This window comes from Canis aureus, chromosome 6 (assembly GCF_053574225.1).
Source record: "Canis aureus isolate CA01 chromosome 6, VMU_Caureus_v.1.0, whole genome shotgun sequence".
Taxonomy (NCBI): Eukaryota; Metazoa; Chordata; class Mammalia; order Carnivora; family Canidae; genus Canis; species Canis aureus.
In genome coordinates this window covers 73,589,002-73,605,945 of record NC_135616.1, presented here as the reverse complement: position 1 = coordinate 73,605,945, position 16,944 = coordinate 73,589,002, and the positions used below count along the sequence as shown (strand labels likewise).

The 16,944-nt window shown below is 40.0% G+C and overlaps 1 long non-coding RNA gene across 4 annotated transcripts in view; it reads left to right on the top strand.

Moving 5' to 3' along the window:
* The first annotated feature begins 1,920 nt into the window (after positions 1–1,920).
* Positions 1,921–16,944, top strand: part of LOC144315272 (uncharacterized) — a 29,847-nt gene continuing 14,823 nt past the window's right edge. For 2 of the 4 annotated variants that reach the window (XR_013381019.1, XR_013381018.1), the window contains exons 1-5: positions 1,921–2,079; positions 8,023–8,094; positions 8,650–8,795; positions 10,038–10,087; positions 14,049–14,182. This is a non-coding gene — a long non-coding RNA (uncharacterized LOC144315272). Of the gene's footprint in view, positions 2,080–8,022; positions 8,095–8,649; positions 9,448–10,037; positions 10,088–14,048; positions 14,183–16,944 lie in introns of those variants that run through there. The other 2 variants (XR_013381020.1, XR_013381017.1) reach the window with 2 other exon arrangements.

Genomic DNA, 16,944 nt, shown 5'->3' with positions numbered 1-16,944 from the left:
ACAGGTAAGAAGAGTAGCATCTTTAAGCTTTCAGATGACATTGAGTGTTTCTTTGGGGTACTAAAATGCCAAGCCAATGTGCATAAGCTTCAGAAAGTCCTATGAGGCAGCTCTGGTGCAGTACAAAGTGTCTGCATGTAAAATCAGGAGATCTGGGTTTAATTATTTACTAGCCGTGTGCTCTGGAGCAAAAGACTGAGCCTCGTCTCCTCAGAGATGAGTAAAATAGGGTATTTTAATCCTGATTCACAGTGAATGAGTGGCAGCAAGGTGGGTCCTCACCTCCAGTGGTATTCAGGAGCTGATGAAGCTGCGGTGTGGTGCTGAGGAGATAAACCAACACACCAAGGTGGCTTCCAGGAGGATGAACAGTTGTGCCATCACAGATGTCACACAGTATGAAGGTGGGACTCAAAAGTGAAGTGCTGTGACATGATGCAGAAGTCCTGAATAAATGTGAGGTTGTGGCAGGGATAAAGCAGAAAGAACCATCCATCTTTCAACGATGAGCCTTGTAGCATGAGATACTTTTAATTTTTATTTTTGTATAGAAGTGTAGTTGACATATAATGTGATATTAGTTTCAGGTGCACGACATAGTGATTTGACCATTGTATACATCATGCCATGTTCTCCGTGAAAAGTGTAGTTACCACCTGTCCATCTTATTTTTTTTTTAAGTTTTTTGTTTTGTTTTTTTTTAATTTTTTTAAATTTATTTATGATAGGCACACAGTGAGAGAGAGAGAGGCAGAGACACAGGCAGAGGGAGAAGCAGGCTCCGTGCACCGGGAGCCCGACGTGGGATTCGATCCCGGGTCTCCAGGATCGCGCCCTGGGCCAAAGGCAGGCGCCAAACTGCTGCGCCACCCAGGGATCCCCTGTCCGTCTTATATAAGAGTGAAGGATAATGGCTTGAAGAGGGAAATGCATCATTGAAAGGATACTGAAAACCACCAAGAAAATAAATACTGAAATGCACGGGGTATAGGCAGTCATTGCTGGACTAACTAAATACTATTGTTTTTTAAATATTTATTTATGTATTTATTTATTTAGAAAGAGAGTGTGCATGGGGTAGGGGAGGGGGAGAGAGAGAGTGGGGATCTTAAGTAGGCTCCACCCTGGGCATGGAGCCTGATACAGGGCTCGATCTCATGACCCTGACATCATGGCCTGAGCCAAAATCAAGAGTCAGATCCTTAACCAACTTGAGTTAAACAGGCACCCCTAAATACTTTTGTTTTTAAAGTCTTCCAACATGCTAGGTACTGTCCTAAGTACTTCATGCATATACTCATTTAATCCTCATAATAATCCCGAAGGAGCTTTTCCTCTCATTTACAGATGCAGAGACTCAGGCTAAGAAAAATTTTGTACCTTGTCCTACGTACATACTTGGTGAATGGCAGAGCTGGAATTTGAACCCAGAATCTGACCTCTTAACACCCACACTAGACTGCAGCCTTCCTGAGTGATTGTCAGGATTCACCCAAAAGCCAGAGAGAAAGAGAGAGGAAAGGGACTGTAAAGACTTGCAGAGATAGAGGAGTTTGTTAACTGTGAAACTGGGGTTCCAGATGGCATTTGGAGGAAAGGGGAGCAGAGGTAGGACAAATTGGTAAAAATATATATATATATATATATATATATATATATATATATATATATATATATATATATAATGTTTAACATAACATAGCATAAAGAGAAGCCTGAAATGGAAGAGTAAATGACCAATGGGCTTGAATTTTTTGGCAGTATCTAATGATGGCAATAATATAAAAGATGGAGAAATTGACCTCAAAGTTGGAATATAAATAGCTTCAGTATAAAGTTACTCTGCTGTTGACTCTGGCTTGTCTTTGGTCCTAGTTCCAAGCGGAACTCCAGTGAGCAGTTGCCAAGATGATGCAAAAAGAGCCTTCCCGGGTGCTTAAAAAGAAGGGACCTGGGGTCTCTGCTACTGAAGAGGACTCCATCCTTTCTAATGACCATAATGGCCAGCTGCAGAAGCAGAGCTACCCTTGGTGCTCAAAATTTATCTCCTATGATAATAAATTGAGGAAAAAAAAGCAGGTAGGATACAAATTCGGGGAGATAAGAGGACCAGCCAAACCAACTTCTGTACTTGGTAGTTTGCCTGGGGTCTCAAAGCAGCAGTTTTGCTGCTAAAAAAATCAATGTTGTGGTTTGAATGATGATACCAGATATAGTATGGAAAGCTACAGACTTAGTTTCCCTCAAGCCAGCCTGATTTTTTTTTAAGCCCAGATCATTCTACTCTGTATATTTAACTACGGGAGAATGGGGGGAGAAAGCAAAAGAGAAAAGGGAATTATAGGAACTGTGCATGTTCCACCCTTGTCTTCTCATCACACCCAACACCTCTTCTGGACACACAGCTGGACATGCTCCTGTTTGTTGCAACTCTGGAACATTTCTTTGACACTGCTGTTTCATGTGGTGAGCAGTAAGTTGCAGAATTCTTATTTATTTACTTTTTTAGATTATTGATTGCTTGCTTGCTTGTTTGATTGATTGTAACCCATTACAGGCTGAACACAGAAATTCAAAAAGGTACAGAGAAAATCATGGATGAAACATCTACTACAAATTTCAAAGGGACCCAGAATACTGAGTAAAGTTCTCGAAAGTTGGTTGCAAACTGGATCCTTGGCCTTTTGCAGTCTCACTGTGAAAGATATGTCTGATCTTGCTATCCTGGTGAGTAGGGGGCTTGGACAAGAAATTGGGCCTAAGAAGGCTGAGGTCCCACCCAGAGTACCATGTCCTCAGGAGGCCTTCAAGACCAGTAGTGTTTGCAATGAGACTTGGGGTCAAGATGAATAATCCTGTAGAGGTCACAACTATGCTAGATACCAACATCAAGTATCAGGCCAGAGCATACATTGAAGAGGATCTGTTTGAGTTCTGGAGATGGGAGGCCTTGTCAGATGCCAGGATCATTTGAAGAAGCCAACAATAAGATGTCCAGAAATAAATCCTTTCTCTGAGTAGATTATAAACATGAGCCAAGTTGACAAATCTTGTATTTTTAATGAAACCAAACCAGGTAGGAGGCCCAGAAGGACAAGAACATTCCTGAACACAGTAGCCTGGAGTACCATGCCAGCTAAGAAGGCCATTCCCCATTAAAAATCACAAAGGAAGTTAGAGACAAATAAGATGATAAGATTCTCAGTGTTCACCTCAGGCAGTAGTGGTAGGGATAGTCAAGGAGAGAGGGCTCAGAGTTCTGTTGCAGAAAAGTTCTGTTCTGAAAGCTTGAACAGATTCAGGCAAGTTCTAAAGAAGTCCTGAGAAGTCAGTTAACGTGGGCTCAGCAGGGAGGCGGTGCTGACAATAAGAATCTAACCTTTGTGAGAACATTACAGTTTACAAAGCACTTGAACATGCAGTTGCTGCCATAGGTCAGCCTGAGCCAGCATGGTTAAGTGAATGGTAAATTAAGAAATGCAGTGGGTCATTCCACCCTGCTCTGTGTTGTGTTAGACCTACTTCCTCCTCGTTCTTCCTCTTCAATTTTTCCAGGTAAACCAGGGCTTTTTAACCTCAGCACGACGGATAATGTGGACCAGATGATTCTCTCTGCTGTGCCATGTAGAATGTTTCATAGCACCGCTGACCTCCACCCAGTAAGTGCCAAGAGGACCCGTCCCCCTTCCCTAGCTGTGACAACGAAAAATGTGTCCAAGCATTGCCAAATGTTTCCCTGAAGGGTGAAATTGCCCTTGGTTGAGAACCACTCATCTAAACAAATAGACAGAAATTTTCCCCCAATGCCCTTGGTGATCTCTGCTCTCCTCTGTCTTTGAGAGCCCTCAGCAGACCATGCAGGATTGGATTTTGTAATTGCACAGACTTTGGTTAGGGTCAGGGAGACCTGAGTCCATTTGTGACTCTGTCATTTGCTAGATGCATACTCACAGGCAAGTCTCTTTATCTGAGTCTCAGTTTTCTTGCTTGTGAAATGGGGGTGATAATCAGACCATCTTAAAGGACGGAGTGAGAAAATGATGTGATTTGTGCTGAGCATTCAGAGAGACGGGACATGGTAAATGCTTAATCATTGTTAGTTATCTCCATTATTGTTACTATTATATGAGAAGGTGGCTGTCCTTGACCATTCAGTATGTCACCTTCTCTCCCGTGTGGGAATCGGAAGATGAATAAGACAATCGCCTTCCCCTCAGGAGTCTGTAGTCCATTAGAGAAGAGAGGCCGGTCCATGAATCACTGTAATGCAGGGCATCAAAACCATTGCCAGCAATGAAGAGGAAGTTGCTGTTGCCGGATCGAGAGGCAGGGAAACAGATGCCAGGACTACCTCGATATGTACAACTGTGGTGCCTTGTCACCTGGAACACTCTCAGCAGTTCTGGATGCCACATCTCAAGATCAAAGAGGTCTGGAGAAGGTCCAGGGAAAGGCACCAAAAATGATAGGAAGGGTTAGTACTCTGCTGTCTTAGCCTGAGAAAGCGAAGGAAAGGGGATCAGGATGGAAATACAAGAAACCATGGATAGTGGATCTTTATTCGCTCTTGTATTTCATTAATACAAATGTGTAGAGGATCTACAATGGTCTTGGCTCTGTGCTATGGTCATGGATGAGTGCAACTCCTGTCCTCAAGGAATTCGGACTCAGTGGGGAAGACGGGCCTGTGAGCAAGTGCAATTGATTCTTGGATGACACAGCTTTGAACTGTGCAGGTCCACTCATACATGGATTTTTTTCAACAAATACAATACATATTGTATATGTATTTTCTCTTCTTTATGATTTTCTTGACAGCATTTTCTTTTCTCTAGCTTGCTTTATTATAGGAATACTGTCTGTATTCCTATAGGTATGTATATAGATATGCATACAAAAATCTGTGTTCAACTGTGTATATTATTGGTAAGGCTTCTGGTCAACAGTAGGTTATTAGTAATTACATTTTGGGGGAGTCAAGTCAGATTTTCAACAATGCAGGAATCAGCACCACTAACCCTTGTGTTGTTTGAATATCTCATGGCCTCATGACTGGACTGTAGTAGGAAGTCAGAGGGAAAAGGTCACAGGGCCAGAGAGGCTTCGCAAAGAACATGGGCACCTGTTTGCACCTTTAAGGATGAGTGGAATTTCAATAGAAAAGAGAGGGAGGACATTCAAAGGTGAAAGAGAGGAACTTTCAATAGCGTGAACATTGTAGTGATTGGAGTGGATGTCCTGAGAGCAGTCAGGTTGGACAATTGTTTAAATGCACAGGCTCACCTCGTTCTGCCCTTTCCATCTCCAGGATAAGCTTGCCCCACATCTTTGTTCTGCAGTAGAATTTTCTCTCATGAGCATCCCACTCAGCCTGAGCAGAAGCTGATACCAGAAGTTCGGAGAGCCACCCCCAGCAGGGGCAACCCCCAGCCAATGGACACCTTCTGGTGGGCGGAGATCTGCAGGCTACCCTCTGTGTTCCTCCAGCGAGCCACAGAACTGCACCCTCGTGGCCACCAACAGCCACCTGCATAATCCTCCTTCCTTGCCTCACCCCTCCACTCCCTCACTGCCATTTCTTTGGATATTATCACCAAATAAACAGTCTGCACTCAAGTTTTTATCTAGAGCTTTACATTTTGGAGCAACACAGACTAAGATCGAGGCGAAACACAATTAAGAATTTTTTTTTTTTTACCAATAATTGAATTTCTAAATCTATAACAACAATATACCATGGAATACTGCATGGGCTGAGAAACTTTCTGACATTGTTGAGCTGATTCCTAACTTTTTATCCTGGATAAGTCACTTGACCGCTCAAAAACCACACAGTCTCTTCATCTGCTTATCTTGTAGAGTTGGGGAAATACAAGAGACAGGCACGCCAGATACATGTTAACTACCATTATTATAAAAAATTATAATGAACAATGGACAAGAGCAACCTCTTCACAATCTGGGTAACTATTATAATAAAAAAGTGTGGCAGTACTTTACGCCACAACCGCTTTGTTACTTTATATAAGAAGAAGCATTTCTGGCTTGCTACATCCAAACTACAGTTCTAAAAAGTCCTAAAAAGCGATGAGACTATTTTGAGTTTGTCCTGGGCCAAATGAAAATTATTTTCCCTTCAAAACAATCCTTGTTAAGCTGTCAGTACTTGAATTCTTTTTGGAACTGGTCTTTGGGTTAGGTTCCCAAAGTCAAATTTACATGACACATCGAGAAAACTAATGTTATTAGTTGATGGTCACAGATCATTTTTGACCTAAAGTGCTCATAACCAGCTTGATCAAGGCCTTGAGTCCCTGGTCTCAGCTCTCAATGATCTTTATCTGGTGCCAATCAAATTTGCTTTCAAGGGAAAAAAAATAAAGTTGCAACCATTAAGAAAATTCTAAAGAGCATATCATAAGGGACAGAAGGCAATTTCCAAAAGTCCCCCTAGGTTTGGGACATAGAAGCTATAGCATTGTGTATTTTTAGACCCTGCAGGGTTTAAGAGAACATCAGTCCTCTCGCATTAGAAATGAGAAAACTGAGAGCGGACAAGGGGAAGAGCTTCGATCAAGGACACACTTTATAATCAGTAGTGGACTCACACCTAGGAGCCTAGCTGCCTGGCTCCTAATCTAGCATTCTTCTAGCTACACTCTGAATTAATAGCATCCTAAGAAAATGTGTAGTGTTTCAAAGTCACTCTTCTAAATGGATAATGCCCATTTGAATATGTAAATTTGTAAAATATTATCATCTATGGCCCTAACCTGGAAATGGGTTGAAGAAGAACTTAAACACATTTGTCACTGATTAAAAACCATATCAAGCTGTGAGCAAAACAGATGAATGCCTTTCCTTTTGGATTGAAATTAGAGATAATAGTGTTGCATTTCCAAAACACATCCTTTAGGATACAGATGGATAATGGAATACTGGGCTAATACGCTAAGAATCTGTTGGAATATGGCAATTCCATGTTCCTATGTCATTTGTTTTGTAACACACACACCACCTACTCCTCTTCTTAATGAGGAGCATTGTGCTCACTTTGGCAGGAAAGAAAGGAAGAGTAAGTTCAGATTTTAAATTCTAGATGAAGCTGCATGAGAGCACGAGCCTTGATGATCCCCCTTGGAAAGAATTGGTTTAAAAGCTGGAACATACACACACACACAAACACACGCAACTTGTCCAATCTCATTTAGAGAAACCTCAGTCCTGACTGCAGTCCCGTCAGAGAAATAATTGATTATCTTAATTGTGATAATTTAAGGGTGGTGATGCACATATTAGAAAACAATAGATGATTGTAATTTTTCATGGGAATTCTCTAGGGAAAAAAAATGCTCTGGTAAAAAGTGGAGGTGGGGAAGGTTAATTACCAGCTAATGATTTGGGGATACAAATCTGGCCATCTTGGTTTCCTATTAATTGACCAGATTAAGTTAGTCATTTGATTTCTGTGCTTTCTTTGTTTCAACCACAAATCTTTTTTCTTTCTTTTTTTTTTTCTGAGGCCATAATTACCAATTACCCAGGCCTCATTTAAGTTTGTCAGAAATTTAAAAAAAAAAAAGTTTGTCAAAAATCATACCATCAGCTTAATTAAAATCTGTCCAGTTTAAAATATTTACATAATAATTAAATAATAATAATGCATTTATGAAGTTATATAAATAAAATTATAAAATATATAATATACATAATATACATTATAATGTTTATATAATTCTATACTAAGTGTTCTAATGCTAGGCATCATAACAGGTATCGGGGAAACAAAAATGAAAATGTCACAGTCTAAGCACTTGATCTGGTGTGTTTAGCTATGGCCCAGTTGTGAATGTTCCAGGTATACCTGAGAACAAGCTGTCATCAAAAAAAGGATGCACTTGCGTCCTCCAAAACCCTCCTCCTTCTCTAACCACCCACTCTCTCTGAGCCATGAATTTCCTTCGTGCCTAGTGGAGCCGTTTATGAAATAACTGTCTCTATTGATTTCTGCGTCCAATACAGGTATGCTGGCTCAGCTGCCCATCTGTTTTCTGCCTAACACAGGACCATTGAGAAAAATAAAGGAGAGAGAAGGTATGTGTGTGTGTCTGTGAAAAGAGGTGGTGTTAAAGAGAAGAATGGGGATGAAATCATTTGTCTCTGGTAGAAGAGATACTGCATATGCCATCACCATTGGCAGCATAGCAAGTAGCATTTCCCCTAGAAGTCAAATGGGAGCTTCACTTCCTGTTTAGAGGTTGTGAGAGAGAAGAGTCCCATGGATTCATGGTCAGAAGACCCTGCTGTCCTAGGGCTCCACCACTCACCATTTCTGTGACCCTGGCGAAATTATTGATCTCTCCTCATGATTTTCCTCATCTAGAAGTAGAGTGATGGCTCATCGCCCCTCCTACCTCACAGGGAGATGTTCAGAGTCATGTGGGACAACTCCCAGGAGGGCTCTTCAGAAATTGTCAAGCGGTGTATAATTAAAGACTTAAGTGCATTAGAATATCTGAGATGGAGGCTATAGTCTGAGAGGGAGATTGAAGTAATATTCATCTGGGGACCATCAAAATTATCTGTTCTTTGAGCTGTCTCTGACCTCTGGTCTGAGTTCCCTTCGAATTGTCCCTTCTCCCTTTTCAGGTGACTGGGACTCTTACAGACTATTTATTTTGCATTAGACCTTAGAAACTTTCGGCCTCTGGTGGACTCCACAGACACCATTTCTCCAAAAAGCTTTGAAGAATGATCTATGAAGGACGCTACAAAACATCTCAAGATCAATTGCTGTAATTATCCTCTGAATAATTTTCTGCCATTATTCAGGCTGTACATATTGTACATGAAAGGCTATGTTCAGCCAAACCAGAAGCTTGCTGGGTCTGGGATTTACAGCTCACTGTGTAAGAAGATTTAGAAGGCAACCCCTAGGAAATCCATCTGGAGATTGTTGAGAGGATAAAGGAAAATATAAGTTCTTTTAATCTTAATATTCTTTATGCTCTGCTCATTATGATTAGATATATCTTCTAGTTAAGCCCTCAACAAAAATAGAACTGGCAATGAAAAGACTATTTATTTTCTTTTCTATTGCTAAGGGAAAGTGGCATGAATAAAAATAATAATAACAATATAAATGCTCCAATGCTTAGCTATTTAGAGAACCATTCAATGTCTCTCATTTACTAAGTTTAGAGAAGAGAAAGAATCCCTCTCCAGAGTAGAACTGAAGAACAGAAAAACACTAGTTGACTTATTGTCACTTCCCATACTTTGTAGGCACTCAAATACTGCCTTTCTTTTTCATATATAAGAGAAAGAAAATCATTGAGTTTTCCATTTCTGTCTCCCTCAAGCTCTCAGGGGAAAGAAATTGTCTGAAAGAAAGAGGAACTACAGGGCTTCTGAGAAAGATTATGAGGGCTTCTTTTCCCATTATTAAGATTATTAGTAAGGCAGGTTAAAGGGGAGAATAAAATATTATATATTTGCTGTTGCACTGATCATTAATATAAATAGCTTTGGCTTAGATGAGACAGTAAACCCAACTTTTCCAGACCCCCAGAACCTGGGTGATAGGCCATTGGTGGCCAGACAATAATGTATCTTAGCAGCACATTTTCTCTGAGTCATGGTTGATGGTTCTCTCCCTCAAAGTGCTGTAAAAAATCACATAAAAGCAAGACCTGGAACATAACTAAGGTTTGTTCTGGGATTTTTTGCAACAAACTCCAGTTTGTTTAGGCAATAACAAAAATGATGTTTCCATAGTAGGAAAGTCTCCATTAGTGTCCATAAGGGTTAGTTGACAACATTGGTTTAGGCAAAGTTGCTTAAACGCCCTGAAGTAAAATGGCTTAGATATAACAGCTGAGGGTCATTACTCAGCAGCCAGGGGTATATGTTCAGGATCTAAATTCAATTGGATGTTCTGCTGTCATTGGAGAAATGAATTAATCTGACCATAGATGCAGGTAAAGGCTGAGGGTTAAAAATGTATAAATATGGCCTTTTTTAATCCTTTTTTTCAGGTTTCAATGAGTGGGATTAAAGATGGTAATGGAGAAGGTTAAGAAATAAGGTAAAATGGAAAATGACATGACATTCCTACTCTTCTGGACGGCTTAGTACCAATGGTTTTACCTGGTGTCAAACATCTTGGTAGCACTTGACTTCACAAAGCCCTCCTTACTTTTTCCTTATTTTCTGGAGGATTTTCAAAGGGAAAAAGGAAATGGACAGAGTGGTTCATGATAGAATCACAAATATGCCTACTTTGAAAGGATCTTAGAAAATAATTTATTCCAACCCGGCCAGACAACAGGCTTGATGGGCTGACTCTTTCATATGTACTCATGATAACTTTTGGTTAGCACAAGCCCAGTTCACAGTAGAAACTTAAAACATACTGAGTGATTACTCATTACTAAAGAGGTTAAATTAAAACTTTGAAAGGACCAAAGATTTTATATTATTTCTACATGGCAGTCATAGTTGTCTGCCACGTGGAATTTTCTTTTCTGGTCTGGTGTGTTTGGCTAAATCCTAGATTTTTTTATTTGTTAAAAAATTCTAGAAATTTTATCACAGAAATTGGAAGCTCATGACCTGGACAAAATGGAAAATTCTGGAAGTACTTCCAAATTTTGTCTGCTGGATTCTGTGTATATGTTGGGTGCGTGACTATGCATGTGTGTGTTGTTGCGTGTGTGTGTGTGTGTGTGTGTGTGAGACAGAGAGAGAGGGAGTGTGCAGGTGCACGCTTGAGAAATTGTTGGCATTAAAAAAGTTCTTAGCAGATAGAACTCATATAATTCCATTACCATGTACACTACTATGCTCTCTTGATGTGAAAAGACTAGGGAATTTTGCTCAATCTTTCAAAGGGCCAGGGCATCCAAAGCATTAAATATGTACCAATGCTATCAAAGTGGGAAAAAAGCCCTAAAATCTGAGGATAATTGCACACATCAAGCTAATTACCCAGAAGCACTATTAGCTAATGAGATTAGCCAGGAGGACTGTCCAGCATTGATTAATCAAAGAATAATGCCAATGCACCTGCAGTAAAAAGGCACCTGATCTCTAATAACAGAAGTGTTTGCCCATGTTTGGAAATACTACTACCCAGTTATTTTTTTGCTATTCTTTTGCTTTATAAGAAGCAAAAGTCTTCATAGATTAATACTCCATGGAGGGCTACCGTGGACTATAAATCAAATAGTTTTGTCACTCTAGACAAAGGAGCTGAGGTCATGACTCAATTTCTCCGTGAAAGAAATGGAAATGTTCATCTTCTGCACCCCTCCCATCCACAAGACTATGAGAAAGCATTTGTGGATCTTTGCACAGCCTTAGCTCCAAGCAAAATCTTTGGTGCTTAAAAATAGCAAACTAGTCAAATGCCCCAATTATGAAATGTCTAGCTGGCACTTCCCTTGTCTTTCATCAGGAAAAATATTCACTTGATGGAGAACAGCTATCCGTTTACAACATACAACTAATCTAAGAGAAAATGACAAATACTTGAATAGGAAAAAAATAATAACATAGAAAAAATGTTTCAACTTACTCTTAATTAAAGAAATGTAAGCTGAAACAACAAAAATCCTCTCACAACTAGAGAAAAATGCCAATCATCCAACTATTTTTCTGGGTACCATTCTAAAGAAGCATTGATCATTGAGTTTGTTTAGGGAAAATTACCAAAAACTTGCCGTGTAATTTTAAAATTCCTATATTAAATTGCATTTTCTATTTTTTTTTCTGGACAACTCTGCTTGTCCTATGCTCCATAAAGGGGACTTTTTGACATACATTTAAAAAAGTCATCAATGTGACTCTATTACAGAGCTGAGATATTGATGTGCCAGTGAAAAGATTTCTAGTTGGTAAATGCTGGGAGAAAGAGTTTTTGTCACCACTTATTAGAAAGCAAATTCAAATGCTTTTGAACTTCAAAGGCCCTCTGTAGGGAGAAATTAACCAAGTTTCTATCCCCTTGGATAAGGGATTTTATTTTTTACCACAAGGGCCACAGTGGAAAGGACTGATGTGTGAATAGTCTGGTACTGTTCTAAGTTCTGTGAGGACATTAACAGAGTCAGGTGTATTTTAGAGACCAAGAAGAGACCGCAATGTAGACCTATGTTGCTTTCTTTTTGGGGGCAGCACAAGAGAATTGTCAGCTCCGGATTTTTTTTTTTTTCCTCAGGAGCCAATTATTATGGATATGTTCTCACAGTCTATTATTATTAATGACTTTTATCCTCAGAAGAAGAATCATGGAAAAATATTTTAAGCACTTTTTAAAAAAAAGATTTTATTTATTCACTCATGAGAGACACACAGAGAGAGGCAGAGACACAGGCAGAGGGAGAAGCAGGCTCTCTGTGGGGAGCCTGATGTGGAACTCCATCCCAGGACTCTGGGATGATGATTTGAGCCAAAGACAGATGTTCAACCACTGAGCCACCCAGGTGCCCCTTAAAGCACTTTCTTAAGGAGATAATGTGTTCATACATTTATAATAGTCTTTATTCCATGGTTATACAATTTACTTGTATCCCTGATAGAAAGGATGTTTGCTAAGGAGGGATAACCTGGTCCTATCTTTTTTTTTTTTTTTTTAAGTAGGCTCCACTCCCAGTGTGGCGCTTGAACTCATAACTCTGAGATCAAGACCTGAGCTGAGATCAAGAGTTGGACACTCCACCAACTGAGCCATCCTGGTACTATTTGCTGATGAGTTTCCCATGTGTACCACAGTGCCCAGACGAAAATTAGTGTTCAGAAAGTATTGGATACATGAGTGACTGATATCTATAAGCTATCACTAAAGGTTGTCAATTCCTTTGCCTTGAAGCTACAACTCTACTTATATACATTCCTTAACAATCTCTAATAATTTATCTATTCATTCAACACATGTTTCCTAAGTGAGAGCTCTGAGTCAGCCTCTACGTTAAGTGCTGGGAATATGGCAATGAAAAAGCAGACCAAAAATCACTGCATTTATGGAGTTTATGTTCTAGTAGGGGAGACAGATGGGGATAAGTGCTATGGAGGACAATAAAGCTGAAATCGAGAAGTATCATTGTTGGAGGCATGTGTGGTGAAGAATTGAAATATTCTAGTTTCTGTTAGTCTTCCTTTAAGAAAAAAAGAAGAAAGCCTTGGAAGTCTAGATGGAGAAACACAAGTTTATATTTACAAGACGCAGCCAAGTATAAAGACAAGAGCAGCCACCCAAAAATATCCTGAAGTAATATGGGAGCTATCAAATTCCTATCTCTTCTTCTATTGTCTTTATATCTGGCCACTTTCCTTGAGTTAGTCTTAATCTTATCCATTTGAGTCTGCAAGTTGCCTCTCTACCCTGGGTTGCTCTTGATATGTGTCCACCTGGCTGCCCTGGCTAAGCTTGTAATATGTCTCCCCTGCTAAGCTGAGGAGGAATTCCTCCCCTGCCTGTGAGGAATCACGATCAGAACTGCTGCTGCTCCCAGGTGAACTCCCACTGCGAGTGCAGCGTGCCTTGGGATTCCATTTTTGGCATGTTCCATCGTCCCAGGAAATGGCATCAGCCTCCTCCTGGGAAGTAGATGATACTCACCTAATTTTCTTAGATGTGGAAATAAGTTCCGAAGTGTAGGTGTGCAATGTGGTGGTGCAAGAGCTCATATCCAAATTTGAGTCATTTCTATGTCAAAATCCACACTCTCTTCATTGCACTATTCTTCTTTACCAGAAACTTAGGGGGGCAGTGGGTACATAAATTATTTCAAAAGGAAGGGGAGAAAACAGAATGAACCTAAAGACAAATTTGGCCAATCCCATTTATACCAAGAGCTAAGCCTATGTGAATTTGTCTACCCACTTCCATTTTCCCTCCATAGAAGACATAATGATTTCATAATCCCATAGCTTTATGTTCATTCCCACAAGCTAATAGATCCTTAGCTCTCTCCAGTGAAACAAACAATACTTGATAGTGACTTACTTCATGCTTCTTATTTGTAATACAATGTCTTTTCTTAAAGGAAAAAATCTTGAGTCCCCTATGTCGGGGACTTTTTCTAACCTAAAGTGGTGGATTCATAGATTGCATGGCCACTCTGCACAGAATCTAAGCTTCGAGATGCTCTATGATGACATTTGTAAACATAAAACAAAGGTATGTTTTATTATTTATTTGACTCCATCCTTCAGATCTTTTCAGATATTTCACAAGGAAGAAATTGGCATATGCTCACTTTCCATCAGTCTTTCAATGCTGTTATATGTCTCTAACATCTGCATTACTGTATTTGAAGAAGAGGTTAAGAGGTCAGAAATGTGGAAATTAACCTGCCAAGAATGTAAGGTAAATACCATCAGAGTGGGTAAAAGAAAGAAAGGAAAAAAAAAAAAAAAAGTCAAGCAATGAAGAAAGAACAGACCTTACTGGAGTTTTGTTGTTGCCTTCGAAAATTTGGAATTACCATTTGGAAATGTTTTCAACAAGGGCAATACAAACATGTCAGAAATGTAAAACATCAGCCCGCTCCCTGTACCTGCTTTTTAAAAATTGCTCTTTGATTGAATCCACAGGGAACAACAGAGGCAAGGCAATGGGCCTTATACAATGAAATACTTAAATATGATTGAGGAAAGGCCAGCATTTGAGGCTCTTGTAGTGAAGGATTTATTCACAGTGTTTTAAAAAGAGCCTAAAGAGGCGGGGTGATAGGAGAAGGGGCTGGCAAAAGAGAGAGGACATAGGTTGGCAAAGGTGGAGTTGAGGGTATGAAAGAGCAAAGAATGGGGGGAAAAAACATTTTTAAAATAAAATAAAATAAAATACCCTCAAGTCAGATTCCTTTATATAAACCTTTGGGGACCCAATAAAAAGCTGCAACTAAATGAAAGTGTTACCAAAGCAGATGGAGAATAACATCAGAAAATCAAATGACACATTTAAAAGGGCAAAACATCAATATTACCTAAAGAACTGATCAAATGTGTCATTTTGAAATGCACACCAAAGCAACAAAATCATGAAATGCATTAAAACGGTGAACTGGGGAATGGAGAGTGGGCGCTTGGTTGACTCCCGCCATGCAGAAAATCAGACGTTATGTGCTGGAATACATGAATATAAAGGGAGGCAGGTTGTTTCTGTACACATTTAGAAATTGTCAAAAAAATATCAAAATGATGGGCCATGCTAAGAGATGCATTTGTTCCAGCCAAGGGGACTTCAACGGGTTTCCTAGACAGCCATCCTGATGCTCCGCCTTGTCAAATGATTCTCTTCCTCTGAGCCACAGCATCTCTTTGGAGGAGACTTAACAGGTGAGAGGGCCACAGGCAAAACCTATGAGCTCTGGACTACGAATACGATGTGGTTTTTAATAGCGGGAGCCCTTTGATGACTAGCTTATCTGTGGGTGTCACCCAGCCCTCGTAGGCTCCTCTGCAGCAAAGCTCTAATCATCACGGCCAGAAGAGCTGGTTCGGAGCAGCTAAAAGCAAGCTGTGTGTTGTCTGGATCAGGAAAGTCACTGTGTGTGAAACCATCAAGTCAACCGTTTATCATTAGGTATACACGTTCTCTGAGGATTTTGAAAATACCACCAGAGATCTCCGATGGGACTCCTAAAATTAGAAAAGTCTCTGCTGGGTGCAGGGATGGAAGGAAGGGGGGATGGGTGTCCAGCATTCATGACATAGGATGCCTTCCCTGCCTATTCAATGTGCTAGGTAAGGACAAAGGCTTTAGACTCACGTTGGCATAGAATTTAATGAGCCAGGAGAATGTAAGCCATTTACTAAGTCTCTCAAAGTCTCTGGTTTCCTCATCTATAAAATAAAGATAATAATGGTTAAGTGGTTAACCATCTGATGGGAGTCCTTGCAAGGATTAAATTGAAAAAAGATCAATGGAATTGAGGAGAAACCATTTAACTAGTTTAAATACAAGCTAGAAATATTTTTAGAGGATTCCTTTACGATATAGGTTAAAAAGAATTTTGAGCGTTTCTGATTTCTTAATAAGAGGAGAGAATTACGGAAAGAAAGAAGAGAAAGAGAACCAATATATCTGAAGCCTTAAAAGAAAAGAACAGGTCCTATACCAAGGAAGTAGATGATGTGTATCTGTCAAGTTTTAAGCTTCCCTACTTTAGAAGTTGGGTGAGACACCAGAGGACTGAGGATTCCATGGCCATTTTTGTGAAGTTCCTGTAAGATATTAAATCTGTAACTCTGAGTGCTCCAGACTTATCCAGACAGAGGGTCATGGTCTGATCAAGAAATCAGAACCAGGGGCAGCCCAGGTGGCTCAGCAGTTTAGCGCTGCCTTCAGCCCAGGGCCTGATCCTAGAGACCCTGGATCAAGTCCCACGTTGGGCTCCCTTCATGGAGTCTGCTTCTCCCTCTGCCTGTGTCTCTGCCTATCTCTCTCTCTCTGTGTGTGTGTGTGTGTGTCTTTCATGAATAAATAAATAAAATCTTAAAAAAAAAAGAAAAGAAAGAAAAAAAGAAAAGAAAAGAAAGAAAAGAAAAGAGAAAGAAAAGAAAGGAAAAGAAAAGAAAAGAAAAAAAAAAGAAAAGAAAAGAAAAGAAAAGAAAAGAAAAGAAAAGAAAAGAAAAGAAAAGAAAAGAAAAGAAATCAGGACCAGAAGTTAAACTAGGGTTCAGAATATGCTTGACTAGGATGACCAGGGGGCCATACTTCTCTAGGAAACCAGGCTGCAAGTGAGGGGGAAACAACATTGCTTCTACTAATGTGGTATCTTTGCATAAATGATGCTTCCTCCAGCCATCTGCAGAGCTTGCTGGCTCCCTTCCTGTGGGTTCCTGCTGAGATCAGCATTTTGGCATTTCAGCAAGGCCTTTCCTCATACCCCACCTCTACCCCAAATACACCTAACATCCTTATTCTTCTCTAGCACT